At 39.7% G+C, this 13,678-nt stretch overlaps 1 protein-coding gene and 1 long non-coding RNA gene across 7 annotated transcripts in view; one reads left to right on the top strand and one right to left on the bottom strand.

The window, feature by feature from the left end:
* The window catches only part of CRADD (CASP2 and RIPK1 domain containing adaptor with death domain), a 52,291-nt gene that overhangs the window by 23,960 nt on the left and 14,653 nt on the right, over positions 1 to 13,678 (top strand). The window lies entirely within an intron of this gene.
* The window catches only part of LOC134403533 (uncharacterized), a 33,288-nt gene that overhangs the window by 16,504 nt on the left and 3,106 nt on the right, over positions 1 to 13,678 (bottom strand). For 2 of the 3 annotated variants that reach the window (XR_010025814.1, XR_010025812.1), the window contains exons 2-3: positions 3,803 to 3,897; positions 885 to 1,021 (exon numbers count right to left, since the gene is read on the bottom strand). This is a non-coding gene — a long non-coding RNA (uncharacterized LOC134403533). Of the gene's footprint in view, positions 1 to 884; positions 1,022 to 2,410; positions 2,561 to 3,802; positions 3,898 to 13,678 lie in introns of all 3 variants that reach the window. The other variant, XR_010025813.1, reaches the window with a different exon arrangement.

Here is a 13,678-nt window from a genome sequence, read left to right as displayed (position 1 = left end):
TATGAACATTTGACCATCTCAGCACTGTTTTGATAAAACAGTCTATAACATGGTTTGGACAGCCAGAGCATATTTCCTCAACAATTGGCATCTCTAGTTCTTAGTTGGTTAATACTATAATGGATTATTTGATTCAAACATCAGTTGGCTCCATTTGTTGTTTAGACATGGCTTCCTTTCCTGTTTCATGACGTATGACTCGTGAACCGCTATAGGGAAGAAATAACTAAATCCAGAAGAGACTAGATGGAAGCAATAGAGTTTTCTACCCACTGATCCAGTCTTAAAGAAAAAGCAGACCAACAAGTACTTAATTAAGTAAACATAAATAGATTCATTGAGGTCAATTAAATATACCCTAGATATTAAAGCATGAATGCTGCTGATATGCATCTCAGATTCTCTGTCCATAAAATACAAATAGTGTATTAATTGTACCTTTTGTATATTTAAAACCCTGCTCACTACTTCTGAGTAACAATAGTATTTTGCTGTTTGCAAAGGAGGAGAGAAGTCAGGGGTAACCTTAACTTCTGTCCTTTTTTTTTCCATTTTCCGTCCCTGCCAAGAGTCTCAAAGGCACAGGTTAATAAAGGTTAATGCAAAGTTGTTGGACATGAAACTGGGGGTGGGGGAATTATCCCCACCCCCCACAGCCACATACCTGCTGAACTTCATGGGGTAAAACATATTGCAGGGGATGAGGAGTTTTACTGTTGTTCCTCCATCATCATCATCATTATTATTCACAGTTAACATTGAAGACCCAGTGCTAGAAATCATGTTATATACCCAGTATATTTTGAAATGTAAAACAGTTTTTCTTTAAATCTGTTTATAAAATCCATTCTGTCATTTTAAAAGTATCTCAGACTTCTCCTTACCTGAACCTTCCAGGATCTGAAACTTCTGGTCCAAATTCAGTGAATCCATGTTCTGAATACAGCATTCCTGTTCATTTCAGTCGGGTTTCAGGCCCGGCTTTGGCACGGAAACAGCCTTGGTCGCCCTGTATGATGACCTATGTCGGGAGAAGGACAGGGGGAGTGTGACTTTGTTGATTTTCCTTGATCTCTCAGCGGCTTTCGATACCATCGACCATGGTATCCTTCTGGAACGTCTGGCTGAGTTGGGAGTGGGGGGCACTGCATTGCAGTGGTTCCGCTCCTACTTAGCAGGACGGCTCCAGAAGGTGGTGCTTGGGGGACATTGCTCGGCCCCGTGGACTCTTCAGTATGGAGTTCCGCAGGGATCGGTCTTGTCCCCCATGCTGTTTAACATGTACATGAAACCGTTGGGTGCGGTCATCCGGAGTTTTGGAGTGCGCTGTCATCAGTACGCTGACGACACGCAGCTCTACTGCTCCTTTTCATCCTCATCAGGTGTGGCTGTGGATGTGCTGAACCGGTGCTTGGCTGCGACAATGGACTGGATGAGGGCTAATAAACTGAAGCTCAATCCAGACAAGACTGAGATGCTGCTGGTGGGTGGTTCCTCTGATCGGATGGGGGGTGTTCAGCCGGTTCTGGATGGGGTTGCACTCCCCTTGAAGGAGCAGGTTCGTAGCTTGGGGGTTCTCCTAGAAACATCTTTGTCACTTGAGGCTCAGGTGGCCTCGGTGGCACGGAGTGTTTTCTACCAACTTCGGTTGGTGGCCCAGCTACGCCCCTATCTGGACAGGGATAACCTAGCTTCAGTTGTCCATACTCTGGTAACTTCCAAATTAGATTACTGCAATGCCCTCTACATGGGGCAGCCTTTGGAGACGGTCCGGAAGCTGCAGCTTGTGCAAAATGCGGCGGCCAGATTGATAGATGGAACAGGGAGGTTTGAGCATGTAACACCGATTCTGGCCCGCTTGCATTGGCTGCCTATATGTTTCCGAGCCCAATTCAAGGTGCTGGTCTTAACCTATAAAGCCCTACATGGCTTGGGACCACAATACCTGATGGAACGCCTCTCCCGACATGAACCTACCCGTACACTGCGCTCAACATCTAAGGTCCTCCTCCGAGTGCCTACTCCAAGGGAAGCTCGGAGGATGGCAACAAGGGGGAGGGCCTTTTCAGTGGTGGCCCCCCGACTGTGGAATGATCTCCCCGATGAGGCTCGCCTGGCGCCAACATTGTTATCTTTTCGGCGCCAGGTCAAGACCTTTCTCTTCTCCCAGGCATTTTTAACAGCATTTTAACAGCATTTAACAACGTTAAGTTTGTTTTTAATGGACCCCACAATTGTTGTTTTTAAATGGATACTGTTGTTTTTATACTGTTTTTTATGTGTGTGTGTGTGTGTTTTTAAATTGTATACTTTTAATGTTTACTATTTTTAAATGTTGTAAACCGCCCAGAGAGCTTCGGCTGTGGGGCGGTATATAAATGTAATTAAATAAATAAATAAATAAATGTACCTTTTGATTATTTGTTTGGCTTGGATGACCTCCCCAGGCTATTTAGGTAATAGTTCCACCTTTTCTGGACTGCAAGATACCATCTGTTGACTGCAGTCAGTTATGACAAAGATTGGATGACCTTCAGTAATGGTAGATTTGCCAGAGTCCCTTGTTTTAAGAAAGATAACTTAATTTTGAACTATAACCATTGTGATCAGACTATCAATTACACTACACTGCCTCATCATTACCTCACAGCCAAGAATTCAGATCTGTAGGCTTAGCAGCATAGTGTTGCTTGGATTATGCATGAACATTAGGTGCCCTCCAGATGTTTTGGACTACTATTTCCATCAGTCTAAACCAGCATGACCAATGATGAGGGTGATGGAAATTGTAGTCCAAAACATCTGCAGGACACAATGTTGGGGAAGGCTGCTATATAGGATATGTGGATCCACAGCTGAGAATCTGTGGCCTTCACATAATCATTGGGGATCACTTTGCTGGGACAGTTATCTTTTGGGGAGCTGTTCACTTATTAACTCTTCCATAGAACTGTGCTTACATTTTCATAGAATAGAATGATAAAGTCAGAAATTTTGGGAAAGAAAATAATGACTTTGCTATGAAGTGCTGGGTTAGGTACCATCAATAAAAAGAAGTAAGATGTGAAATGGAGATGTTGCAGTAAATCAAAGGAGTGGCATTCTATGAAAGCCTTGTTGGATCAGACCAAAGATTTATTCTAGTCTAGAGTTCTGTTCCCAACATTGGGAAGTCGATAAGCAGGGTGTGATGGAAATGGCCCTTCCACATTGGTTATCCCTTATCAACTGGTATATCTCTGAAGCTTCTATTTAGCCACAATGGCTAATGGCTAGGGGTAAACATATTTGCATTTGTCTAACCTCTTATTTATTTATTTATTTATTTATTTATAAAATTGCACCCTCCACCTAGCAGGCACTTTAAAGTCATCTATAAGGACATAATATTGGCCTATCTCAGTTTCTTAAGTAGTTTTTTGCATTCAATTAAGTGTCTGGCTCCATTGGGTGTAATGGCCTCATGCTGAGGTTCTGTACAGTCTGGTGAAAGGGTGTGTGTACACAGTGCTTTCAGTTTTAATTACATTCCTGGAAAACTTGAGCAGACTGCTGTGTGGTGCCTACAGCTGTACAGAATGATTTTCCATGGCAAAAAATTGAAAAGGAAATGAAGGTTGTGTTTCCAGAACTTTTATAGAATCTGATTATGTGATCTAGACAAGGGATTCCCAAATGTTGTCCTGATACCTTTTCAGATGACAAACTCCTCCACCCCTTTAATTTTCAATCCATGCTAAGTTTGGTTTATCCAGTCCTGGTTACATGATAGGCTATATGCATATAATGGAAAGGTGCTAACCTTGCTGATGGGGGATAGATGTTTCACCTTTTACCATGTTAAAAAATGGGTAGGGGACAGGTGCTCTCTGGTGAGGAGAAGGACACAGAAAAGACCTAAATTTAAAGAGAGAGAGAATGAGAGAGGAACAAAGTTCATGAGATGGTGATACTAACAAGGATAGACTTGTTGATATTTTTGTCTATTTCTTGTTTAATGGCTACATGAGCACTGTGCACCTTAATGTTCCAGCAGGAAAGTGCTTGTACTTTACAGCACTCCCCCACCCGAAACACACACACACACTTAAAAGTGTAAACTTTAAATGGTATAAACATGGCAGAGAGAGAGAGGAGGGCACATCACCACTGATGGCATAGCTAGGCATGCGTGCTACTTGCACATACAGGACTTACTAGTGCAATGAGAACACAGCATTGCACACCTTTGAGAATGGCGATTGCACATCTCAGGTCTGTGTGTGTGTGTGTGTGTATGTGTGTCTATCTATGGAAAATGCAGTGGCCCTACTACAGTGTAAGTGCTTCCTTGAGGCAAGATATCTGTATTCCCCCACAACAACTCAATAACAGCATCACATTTGTTGTGCAAAAGTCTAGCAGATAAAAAATACCCAGCTAACCTGAAGAGTAACAAATACTAGGCAAAGACTGTGAGCATAGCTAGCATTGTTCACAGACAGCCTTGTTGCAGGAACAGGTAGAGAGGTGGGGGCGGGGGAACGGGGGCCCATTGTGTGTTTCTTAATGTCTGTGAGGGAGGGACACATAAGCGCAGCAAAATATCTCTTTGGAAATGTGTGGAGGTGTGGAGGAGGTCATTGGTCTGCAACAAAACAACTGAATGCACAGAACTGATGTCCTTCAGCTCCTTGGCCAAATAAAAGAGGTGCATTTAATGATCCTGCTAGCAGGATTTGAGCTGCACTTGCTGCAGGATCCAAGCCTTCTTTAAGGATATCTGCATGTGAAATGCAGTGCAGAAGTAATTTTGTTCTATTTTATCTGCATCTTTTATATTAGCTATAATGTTACAAGACAGTATTTATATTGTTTCTGTAACTTGTGATCTACATATAAACTTGTGATCTACATTAAAATGTCACAACTGGATTTAAACCAACTTAGCTCCATGAACTTGGCTGGTTTGAAACCAAGTTCAGCTAGTTAAAGTACTTGGGATTAAGCTGATTTCTGTGAGATTGGGTTGTTCCCATGTTGTTTGTATGGGCATACTATAGAGAAGATTATTTTAAAAATGCACACACACATTAACCTGGTTTGCACATCATGCTAATCCATGGTTTATTTAACCAATGGTTAATGCATGGTTTGTTGCCCTACCCAGGGTTTGTCTAGCAAATGACTGAACAAAATATGGTCTCTTTTCTTAAAGCCTGAGTTGTTTATTTCCCATCTCTTTTGCTTGCTCCCTTCCTGTATCCCAAATGCATTTGTGGTGCTGTAGTAGTGGCATATAGAGTAGCTGGCTTTTCAGTTACTCTTGCTTGCTGGCGCTGTAGCCTGGTGAACCAACTCATAAAGAATCCACAGTTCTGGGTTTGCACATAATGACAACCCATGGTTTAAACAACCCAGAGTTTACAATCCAACCACAAACCATAATTTCTCTTTCTGGGTATGTGGTTAACAAACCATGGTTTGCTAGGTCAGCTGGGTTTGCGCAACATGACAACCCTATAACATGGGTTAGCATTATGTGCGACCTAGCCAAATAATAATAATAATAATAATAATAATAATAATAATAATAATTATTATTTATTTCTTACCCGCCTCTCCCTTTGGATCGAGGCGGGGAACAACATTAGTACAGAAATCAACACATCTTAAGATTGTTCAAAAACAAAAAGTAGCAAAAAACAAAAGCCAAGTGTGATAGTTGAGCAAATCTTGATTTCATACTGTCAATGCCCATTTTGATTGCAACAAATTTGCTTAGAAAAACTCTGGCCATAAATGAGAGAGCGCCTATGAGCCATTTCAACCCTGTTTGAGACATCAAGCAGATGCATTTACTTTGTGACTGTAAAAAGCATTTTTGTGCCAAATACTAACAAACCACACAGTAGGATTTCTTCCTGAGAGAAGATTTATTTCCAATGTGGGCAATCCTGACAAAGGCATAACAGTCTAAAAGCCTCTGTATAATGTTTACAATTCTTAAGAAAAGCTATGGCTGTTGGCAGGAAAGAGCAGCTCTTTCTAGGAACAGCGAGTTATTACAATCATGATGTGTGTTTCCATAGAGTGGAAAAATTGTCCTACAGGAGGGATTTTTGGCGGGTCTTCCTACTTCAGAGAAAAAACAATTCCTGCACGTAGAAAGCTAGATATTGGGGATAACAATTCTAGCTTGTCCCCGACAGACTAGTTTCTGTGAGTGTGAGGGAGATTATTATGTTTTGTATGGAGGAATATTAAGTCATATGAGTGCCTGTGATTGATAGCTTAAAACCCAACAGGTTGATCCCTCTTAGAAATTCTGCCCAAAGGTTCTCTGCCCCATTAGAGCAAACTGAATGTTAAGTCCTGCACATTTGCTGTTTCCTTTATCTGCATAATGTTCTAATGATAGGAACTGATATTTTTATTTACAGAATCCTTTACCTAGGAAATTGTGTTTAGAAAAGGAATGTTAAGGTCAATCAAATTGGCTAACAACCCACTCTTGGGAATAAGTCCACAAAAACTCTTCATTAACCAGTGAGCTCTGACGTACCTATGTATGTATTGGTGGTACATCAGGGTCTAAAGGGGGAGGGGTGAAGAACCCGCTCAGGCTAGTAATATGCTAATATGCCCTAGCTCGGTCACCTGGAGTTGATTATTAGTCACCTGAGCCTATTAGAAGAGTGGCTCTTTATAAGTGTAGAACAAGCAGCTGTGTCCATATTTGTTTTTGAATTTAAGCAGCCAGCAGCAAAATACTCTTAAATACTCTTTCTATTATTAAGCCAAAGAAAAAGAAATAACTAATGGTACTTAGCAACACAGGGGAGGAGTAGTGGGTGGTGGTGTTTATAGTAGAGAAAGTTTGAGGAGGAGGGTGTGTTTCCTGATAACAAGTACAAGCTCTCACACACAATGTGTGCCTCACTAGCCCTGAACTCTGAACTGAGTGGCTCTGCGAGGTCAGTGGTGACGTAGAGCTTCTTCTACAACTGATGAATTGAGTGGCTGTTGGCTCAGTTCCTGCAGTTTTAATCTGCAGTTCAGATGTCATTTGGTGAGTTGCTTATAAACACAAACATGAGTTTTTACTTCTGTTAAGGAGTTTCCTTTTGCCAACAGCAGCACAATCTCTGCTCAAAACATTCTTGGGTACATGTTAGTTTCTTGTATTCCCTGTATTCCTAGCAGTACCTTTTCCATGTTCTTTCTTTCTTGTTCATTTTCACCCAAACAGTTGAATGCAAGCTAGTGAACTCATGCCAAAATCTAATTTGACTTGTGCAGACATCTGTGGTCCTTTTGGGAGAATTTGGGAAAGAGTTATTGTTACGTGCTGTCAGTTCTTTATTTTTGTTCTTCTTTTTCATTGGATTTGTCCAAAAAATGTTGAATAATAGTCTTGTGAATCATATCCCTCTTTTCCAAGAAAAAAAATCATGGCAGCCACCTGCTCAAACAGTCTGATTAAAGTAGCAGGTGACCATGAAAAGTTTTGACATAGTATTAAATGTTAATATTATTATGTAGCACAGGCAAATTCTTGGTACTAAATTCTTCAAGCAGTCAAAATAGATTTCCTGCCCATAATTGCTACTATTATTTAATCTTTTGTTAATGCCAGCAATGCTAGACCATAACTGTCTGATATTCCTTTCATTGATCTAGATTTTCCTTCATAGTGGCCAATGGTCAATCATTATGTATGTTGGTATTGCTATTGGCTTATCTCCATCAGCTGTTAATGGTGTTCATTTATGGTTGCTTTCTCAGTATTGAGTGAATGCTGATCCTCTTAGCCCTCCCCACGCCAAAAAATCCACATCTACACAAAACATTCAACTGGAGAAAAATAACATCCTGGGAAGTTTCATTAAAAATAATAATTAAGCACTTATGGAAATGTTGAGCTTTCCTCCCAAATACTATCTTTATTGTGATTTCATATCCTCAGCACACTTGTACAGAAAAGATGAAAAAATCTATTTAGGTCACACTCCTAAGGGGACAGCCATAAGTCTCCAAACTTGGAGGCTTATGGCCATCCAATGCAGAGCAGGAGGAGAGGTGGAGGCAATCTTCACTTCCATTCTTCTCCCATTCAGCATTTTGGCTAGATGGGATTTTTGCCCATCTCGCTATGGCTTTGCAAAACAGGAGAGAATGAGGCTGGGGAGGTCTGGGAATATGGCAGTCAGTGCAGTTCTCTCTGGAAGGGAGCTCTGATCCAGGAATCTGGATTGTTCTTTGGGCCTCCAAAACTCTGTCTATGGGCCATTGCACTCTCCATTGCCAAATGAAGATTGCACCACTGCAGACTTTGCCAAAGAACACAATAAGGCACATTGTCCTTAGCCAACATTTCAAATGAAGGGATACTGGGGATCAGTACACCAGATTTGGTCTATGACCTTTTGCCATCTTAAATTGGCTACATCACACAATCTGAGAAGTGCCTCTAATACCCTTGCAGTGTTGGGGTTCAATGAGTTTGTCCAAATATCCTTTGCAACACTGTAAGAACTCCTATGGCAAACCTCCTAGGTTGCATGTGTCACTTCATGGGTGCCCCTAAAATCATTCCCACTCCAAGCAACTGCTAGGCAGGTGGGCTGGCAGTGATGGAGTCTCCTCTGTGGCGACCTTTAGAGTTCTCAATATTGCTATAAATGTTGTGAAATAACATGTATTTGACCCAACAATGTGCTAGGGGACAACTTCATTAAAATTAAGTGATATTCTGGAGCATTATGCTTCCATGCAATGTTATAGTTGCCACTTTATCCATATCTCAAATGTCCTTATATTACACCAGACCTGCTGTATTGTGATGAGTGATGAAGGAGTTCTAGTTTGTGTGTCTCTCACTGTGTCAGCTGAAGACTGAATTGTGTCTTATATTTCATTTAGTTTGGAGAAAAGGTTGTGCATGAAAATAGGTACATAAGATACTGTGAGTCAATATTTACTTTGCAGCTGCCTTCACTTTCCTCTGGGTAAATAGAGGATACATGTTGTCGATCTTCTGTTCTTTCTAAATAATGCTAAATGATTTTGAAAATGCCCCTTTAAATTAAGTGTAAAATAGGCCAAGTATTTGGATTCAGTGATACCTGCAACAAAATATTGCAGTGTATGCCCACCTCCCAAAAGGAATGCTCCTGGTTAGGGCTCTAGACAATCAGGAACAGAAGCCTTTGTAGTACTGTTCAAGCCTTACACACAGGAGGGGGGGAAAGGAGTTTCAGAGTAGGGAAGGCATCACTGTTGTGCTATGTAGCATTAAAAGGCTGACAGACCCAAACCTGAACTTTTTATTGTTACATTGAAGGTGGTGATTCTAGAGAACAAGAATGGAAAAAGGCTGCTCCTTTCCTTTTCTTCCTCCTGAAAATATCATTTTTTTAAACTAACACCCCCTCTCCCCTCAGGATACTTACCAGAAGCTGTTCAGGCTAGAGCAGGTCAATTATTTCTCTCCTCCTGCCCTCCATTTTCATTTACTGATACTCCCCGAAACTGTCCAATTTCTGCTTCCTTTACACCAGACTTCCCCAACCCCAGCCATGATCATTCATGCACTGATAACCTCACGATTAGACTACTGTAACACGTTCTAAGTAGGGCTACCCTTGTGTGTGGTTCCGAAGCTGCAGCTTGTACAGAATACAGCAGCTAGGGTGCTCCCTGAGATGCCTAGCTGTGCCCACATAAATTTGTGTTAAAAGAACTGCACTGTCTGCCTGTTAGCTACCGAGCCACGTACAAGGTTATGTTATTATCCTATAAAGTCCTAAACGACTTGGGACCAGGATACCTAGCAGACCGCCTTCCTTTATATACACCCAAACGACACCTATGATCGTCAGAGTCATGCTGGCCATTCTGAAACAAACGGAATGTTGCCACGAAGAACTTTGGCAGAGGGCCTTCTCTATAGCGGCACCCACCCTCTGAAAAACCCTCCCTCATGCGGTTTGGCAGGCAGAAAATGTAACATACTTCAAACGCCTCCTGAGAACATAACTTTTTAGACAAACTTTCCCAGGACTATAACTTAAATGACATTTTTAATTTTTTAAAATGACATTTTTAATTTTTTTAAAATTTTAAATCTTGATGTTTGTATACCATGGTTTTAATTGTTAACTGCCCAGAGAGCCTCCGCTGTTGGGCAGTATAGATATGTAATAAATAAATAAAATAAATAAAGTAACCTGGTGCCCTCTATCATTGGCCATGCTGCTGGGAGTTGTATTGGTTTTCAATTGGTGGGTCAGGACCCAATACTGGGTCACAGCCTGACCTGATGTACATTGCAATAGCAGTACTCCAACATATGGAAACAAAATAAGCAGGCTCCCAAATACGTGGGCCCTTGGTCTGAGAAGGTTGAAGACAACTTCCTCTGAGTTTGACCATTTTGTTTCTAATTTTTTACTGCAACAGGGCACAGAATCGTAAAAAGCACTAAGGCAAAAGATTCCCAACCTTTTTGGTTTGGTGCAAATGATTAAAAAATTACCAGTGATGAGTTACGGGGAGCTTGTGAAGAAACTATATAAAGCTATTATATTGGTAAAAGACGATACAGATGCACAAAAGTAATATATCTCCATATTACGTCTGAAATATTTTTACTTGACTGTCTATATAAAGTAACATTGCTTATTTGTCTAAGTAATATTTTATTTTGATGTGTTTTTTATTTGGATATTCGGTACTTTTAATAACTGGGCATTATGAAACCTGTCAATAAAAAGTGAGATTCTTGATCACAAAACAGAAATATCCTATCACATGAACTTTTGTAAACTTTTTCATTTGGAATACACACAAAATTAAGCTTTGTGTCACTTAGATGCAAATCTAGTCTCAGTGAGACTAGTTATTTTGTAAGAGAGCTCGGAGGTCAAACATCAGTAACATTCTCTAAATGTTTTTAGAAAAGTATAATCCAACCATTTTGGGCAGATTCATACAATTGTATTGCCATGGCTTACAAATTCAGTCCAACATTTTATGGCATTATATTTTTGTTAACTCTGTGTATTTGAGTTCTGTTTGTTTTGCAATGAATTACACCATGTAGACTTTCTTATTAATAGTGACCTGCTTCTGGAGCGAAGCATTTTACTGTTCTGTTTGGCAAAATTTGACTTCTGTAAAACTGAAGATTTTTTTCATCAACTACATTTCATTTTTATCGTTAAAGTTGCCTTTGGTTTGATCTCTCCCCTTTTTCTTTAAAGCCTCTTATAGAAAATGATCATAAGAAAAACATTAACACTTGCAAGAAATTATTTGAAGGGTACTTCACTCAAGCTAATTTTTTAAAATTGCCGTACTCTAAAGCAAGTGAAATTCCTGTCAGGTCTGAGGTATCCAATGGCCAAATTGCATAGAGTAACATTTGGTGTACTGGCCGTGGGCTTTATTATTGTCCATTTCATACTCTTTGTAATAACATATTGGAGGCTGTCTATTAGCACCAGCCTCCACCAAATCACATAAGTTCTATTAAAAACAAGACAGGCTTTTATTAGATTCCCGTGGTGAGAAAATGCATTCATTTATAAGCTTATTTAAAAAAAAAAAAAGTGTACCAAATCTTTGTATCTTCTTTGTATCATATAATTTTTATTCTTTCTCAGTTTTTTGAGACTGCAAATTAATATATCATCACTTGCTTCTACTCAGAATGAATCCCTGCTTTAATTTCTTGGACACAAACTTCTCTCTCTCTCTTTCTCTTTCTCTCTCTCTCTCTCTCTCTCTCTCTCTGTCTCTCAAAGATCTTTCTTCAAAACTGTTTAAAGAAGGGAGAACGTGTGGAAGAGAGGCACTAATACCTGAACCTTCCGGAAACCAAAGCTAACCCTTGTATCAGAACAGCTGTTGTGCTGTCGCAACTGATGAAATTGTGGTTTTATATTTTATTTGGGAATATTTTTGTCTTGAATATCTTTGAATTGCTTCCAGAATGTAAACAGAGACAAGGCCTCACTGTTACTGAACTTTACTGGAATTTATTTCTGTTATTAAGTAGGGAATGCCATTCATTATGGATATATCATTAATTATTCTCTAATTGTGTCATTGGTTCTGATAGTGAAACCGATATTGCCTTTCTGGTTGTTGGAGTTAAATTACCTTGTTGAAAGAAATACATTTTAAAAATTAGTATTCTTCTACAGGCTGTTCTAAGGGTTTCATGTAGTCCCACTCTCACCTGGTAGTATAACTTGAATGAATATACTCCTCCAAATATAAGCAATTTCTTTACCAAAATGGAAATACTGAGAGTTGTTTCAGTGTATTTTGAGGAAAAACAGGGCAAGGCAGGGAAAACATTTATAAACACATTTCATAAATCTCAAACTTAGAAAATTATTCCTTTGTTGGGAAAAAAAAGTCTTTGGTAATGCAGTGTGAACTATTGTCTCTTGCATGGGTGAATCTCTCTCTCTCTCTCTCTCTCACACACACACACACACACACACACTTACTTTTTGGTTTGATGGCACTTGACAAGTGAAAGTCAAATAGATGAATACCATCAAAATTTGTTGAGAGTAGTACAAAAGAGGAATAATCCTAACCATATATATCATAGAACTCACCAGCAAAAAGTATTCTTACACTACGTATGCTTACTAGAAAGTAAGTCCCATTGAACAAACACACACTTACTTCAAAGAAAATATGCACAGAACCAGTAGTTCTTTAGCATCAATTAATACTTTTGAAATGTTGCTGTTGTGATTAACACAAATGGTAACATTATCTTCCACGACATCATTTTGTCAGTGTACAATCCATATTAGTGTAAAGGCTTGCAGTTGTCAAAAAAACTGTTCCTTGTAGGTAAAGAGTTAGTTAAGTATATAAAACTCTCAAGTTCAAGGGGGGAAAGCTGTCTTAATGAAGAACAGCTTCAAAGGTTTTCAGTAATGATTAAATTCCAGGAAAGGTGCTATATGTATCCCTACTAAGAATTTTCTGTTTTTCTATTTCTAAGAAATGTTGATGTCATCAGGAATGGCGAAGTTTCTCTCTCCTGATTTGAAACAGTTTTATATAAGAATGAGTGAAAGATGTGGGTGCAATCCAGGACTCATGGAAATCGTTGGCAAGATTCTCATTGGCTTTTGGTGGTCCTGGCTCTTGTCCTTAAACTGGTTGCTTGAAATTCAGAATCATGAACTAAGAATAAGGCACCTTGTAGTGGTACCTGTTTATCCCTCGGTATGCTTCCAGGTGGAAACTTTTTGAAACCACTTAAGACAGTGATAACCTTCATGCTGATCCCATGGCAAACCGGAGCCTCAAAGGATTAGGGCACACAGCATAGTTCAAATAGTCATTTTACACAAGCTGCACACTAAGAGAGATACACATAACATTAAATGTGTTGTTTACACCAGTAGTTTTTAAAATTAAAATGAAGTGGGACTCGTGGTCCAGATTGGGACCACACTATATGGGGAAGGGAATTTTAATCCTTCCCCTCTTGCTGCAATCCAGAAAAAAATGTATCCCGCAAGAAAGGTGTTGTTTGGTGTTATATAATGAATGTAAATATCGCACTTTAGCTTTCCTGCTAATTGTGCCTACCTGACTGGCAAAATACAACCAGTCTTATTTAGGAGTTGAACTGAATACTTTACAAGTGAATTGAATT

Source organism: Elgaria multicarinata, chromosome 9 (genome assembly GCF_023053635.1).
Source record: "Elgaria multicarinata webbii isolate HBS135686 ecotype San Diego chromosome 9, rElgMul1.1.pri, whole genome shotgun sequence".
NCBI lineage: Eukaryota > Metazoa > Chordata > Lepidosauria > Squamata > Anguidae > Elgaria > Elgaria multicarinata.
This window is presented reverse-complemented; position numbering and strand designations above follow the sequence as displayed.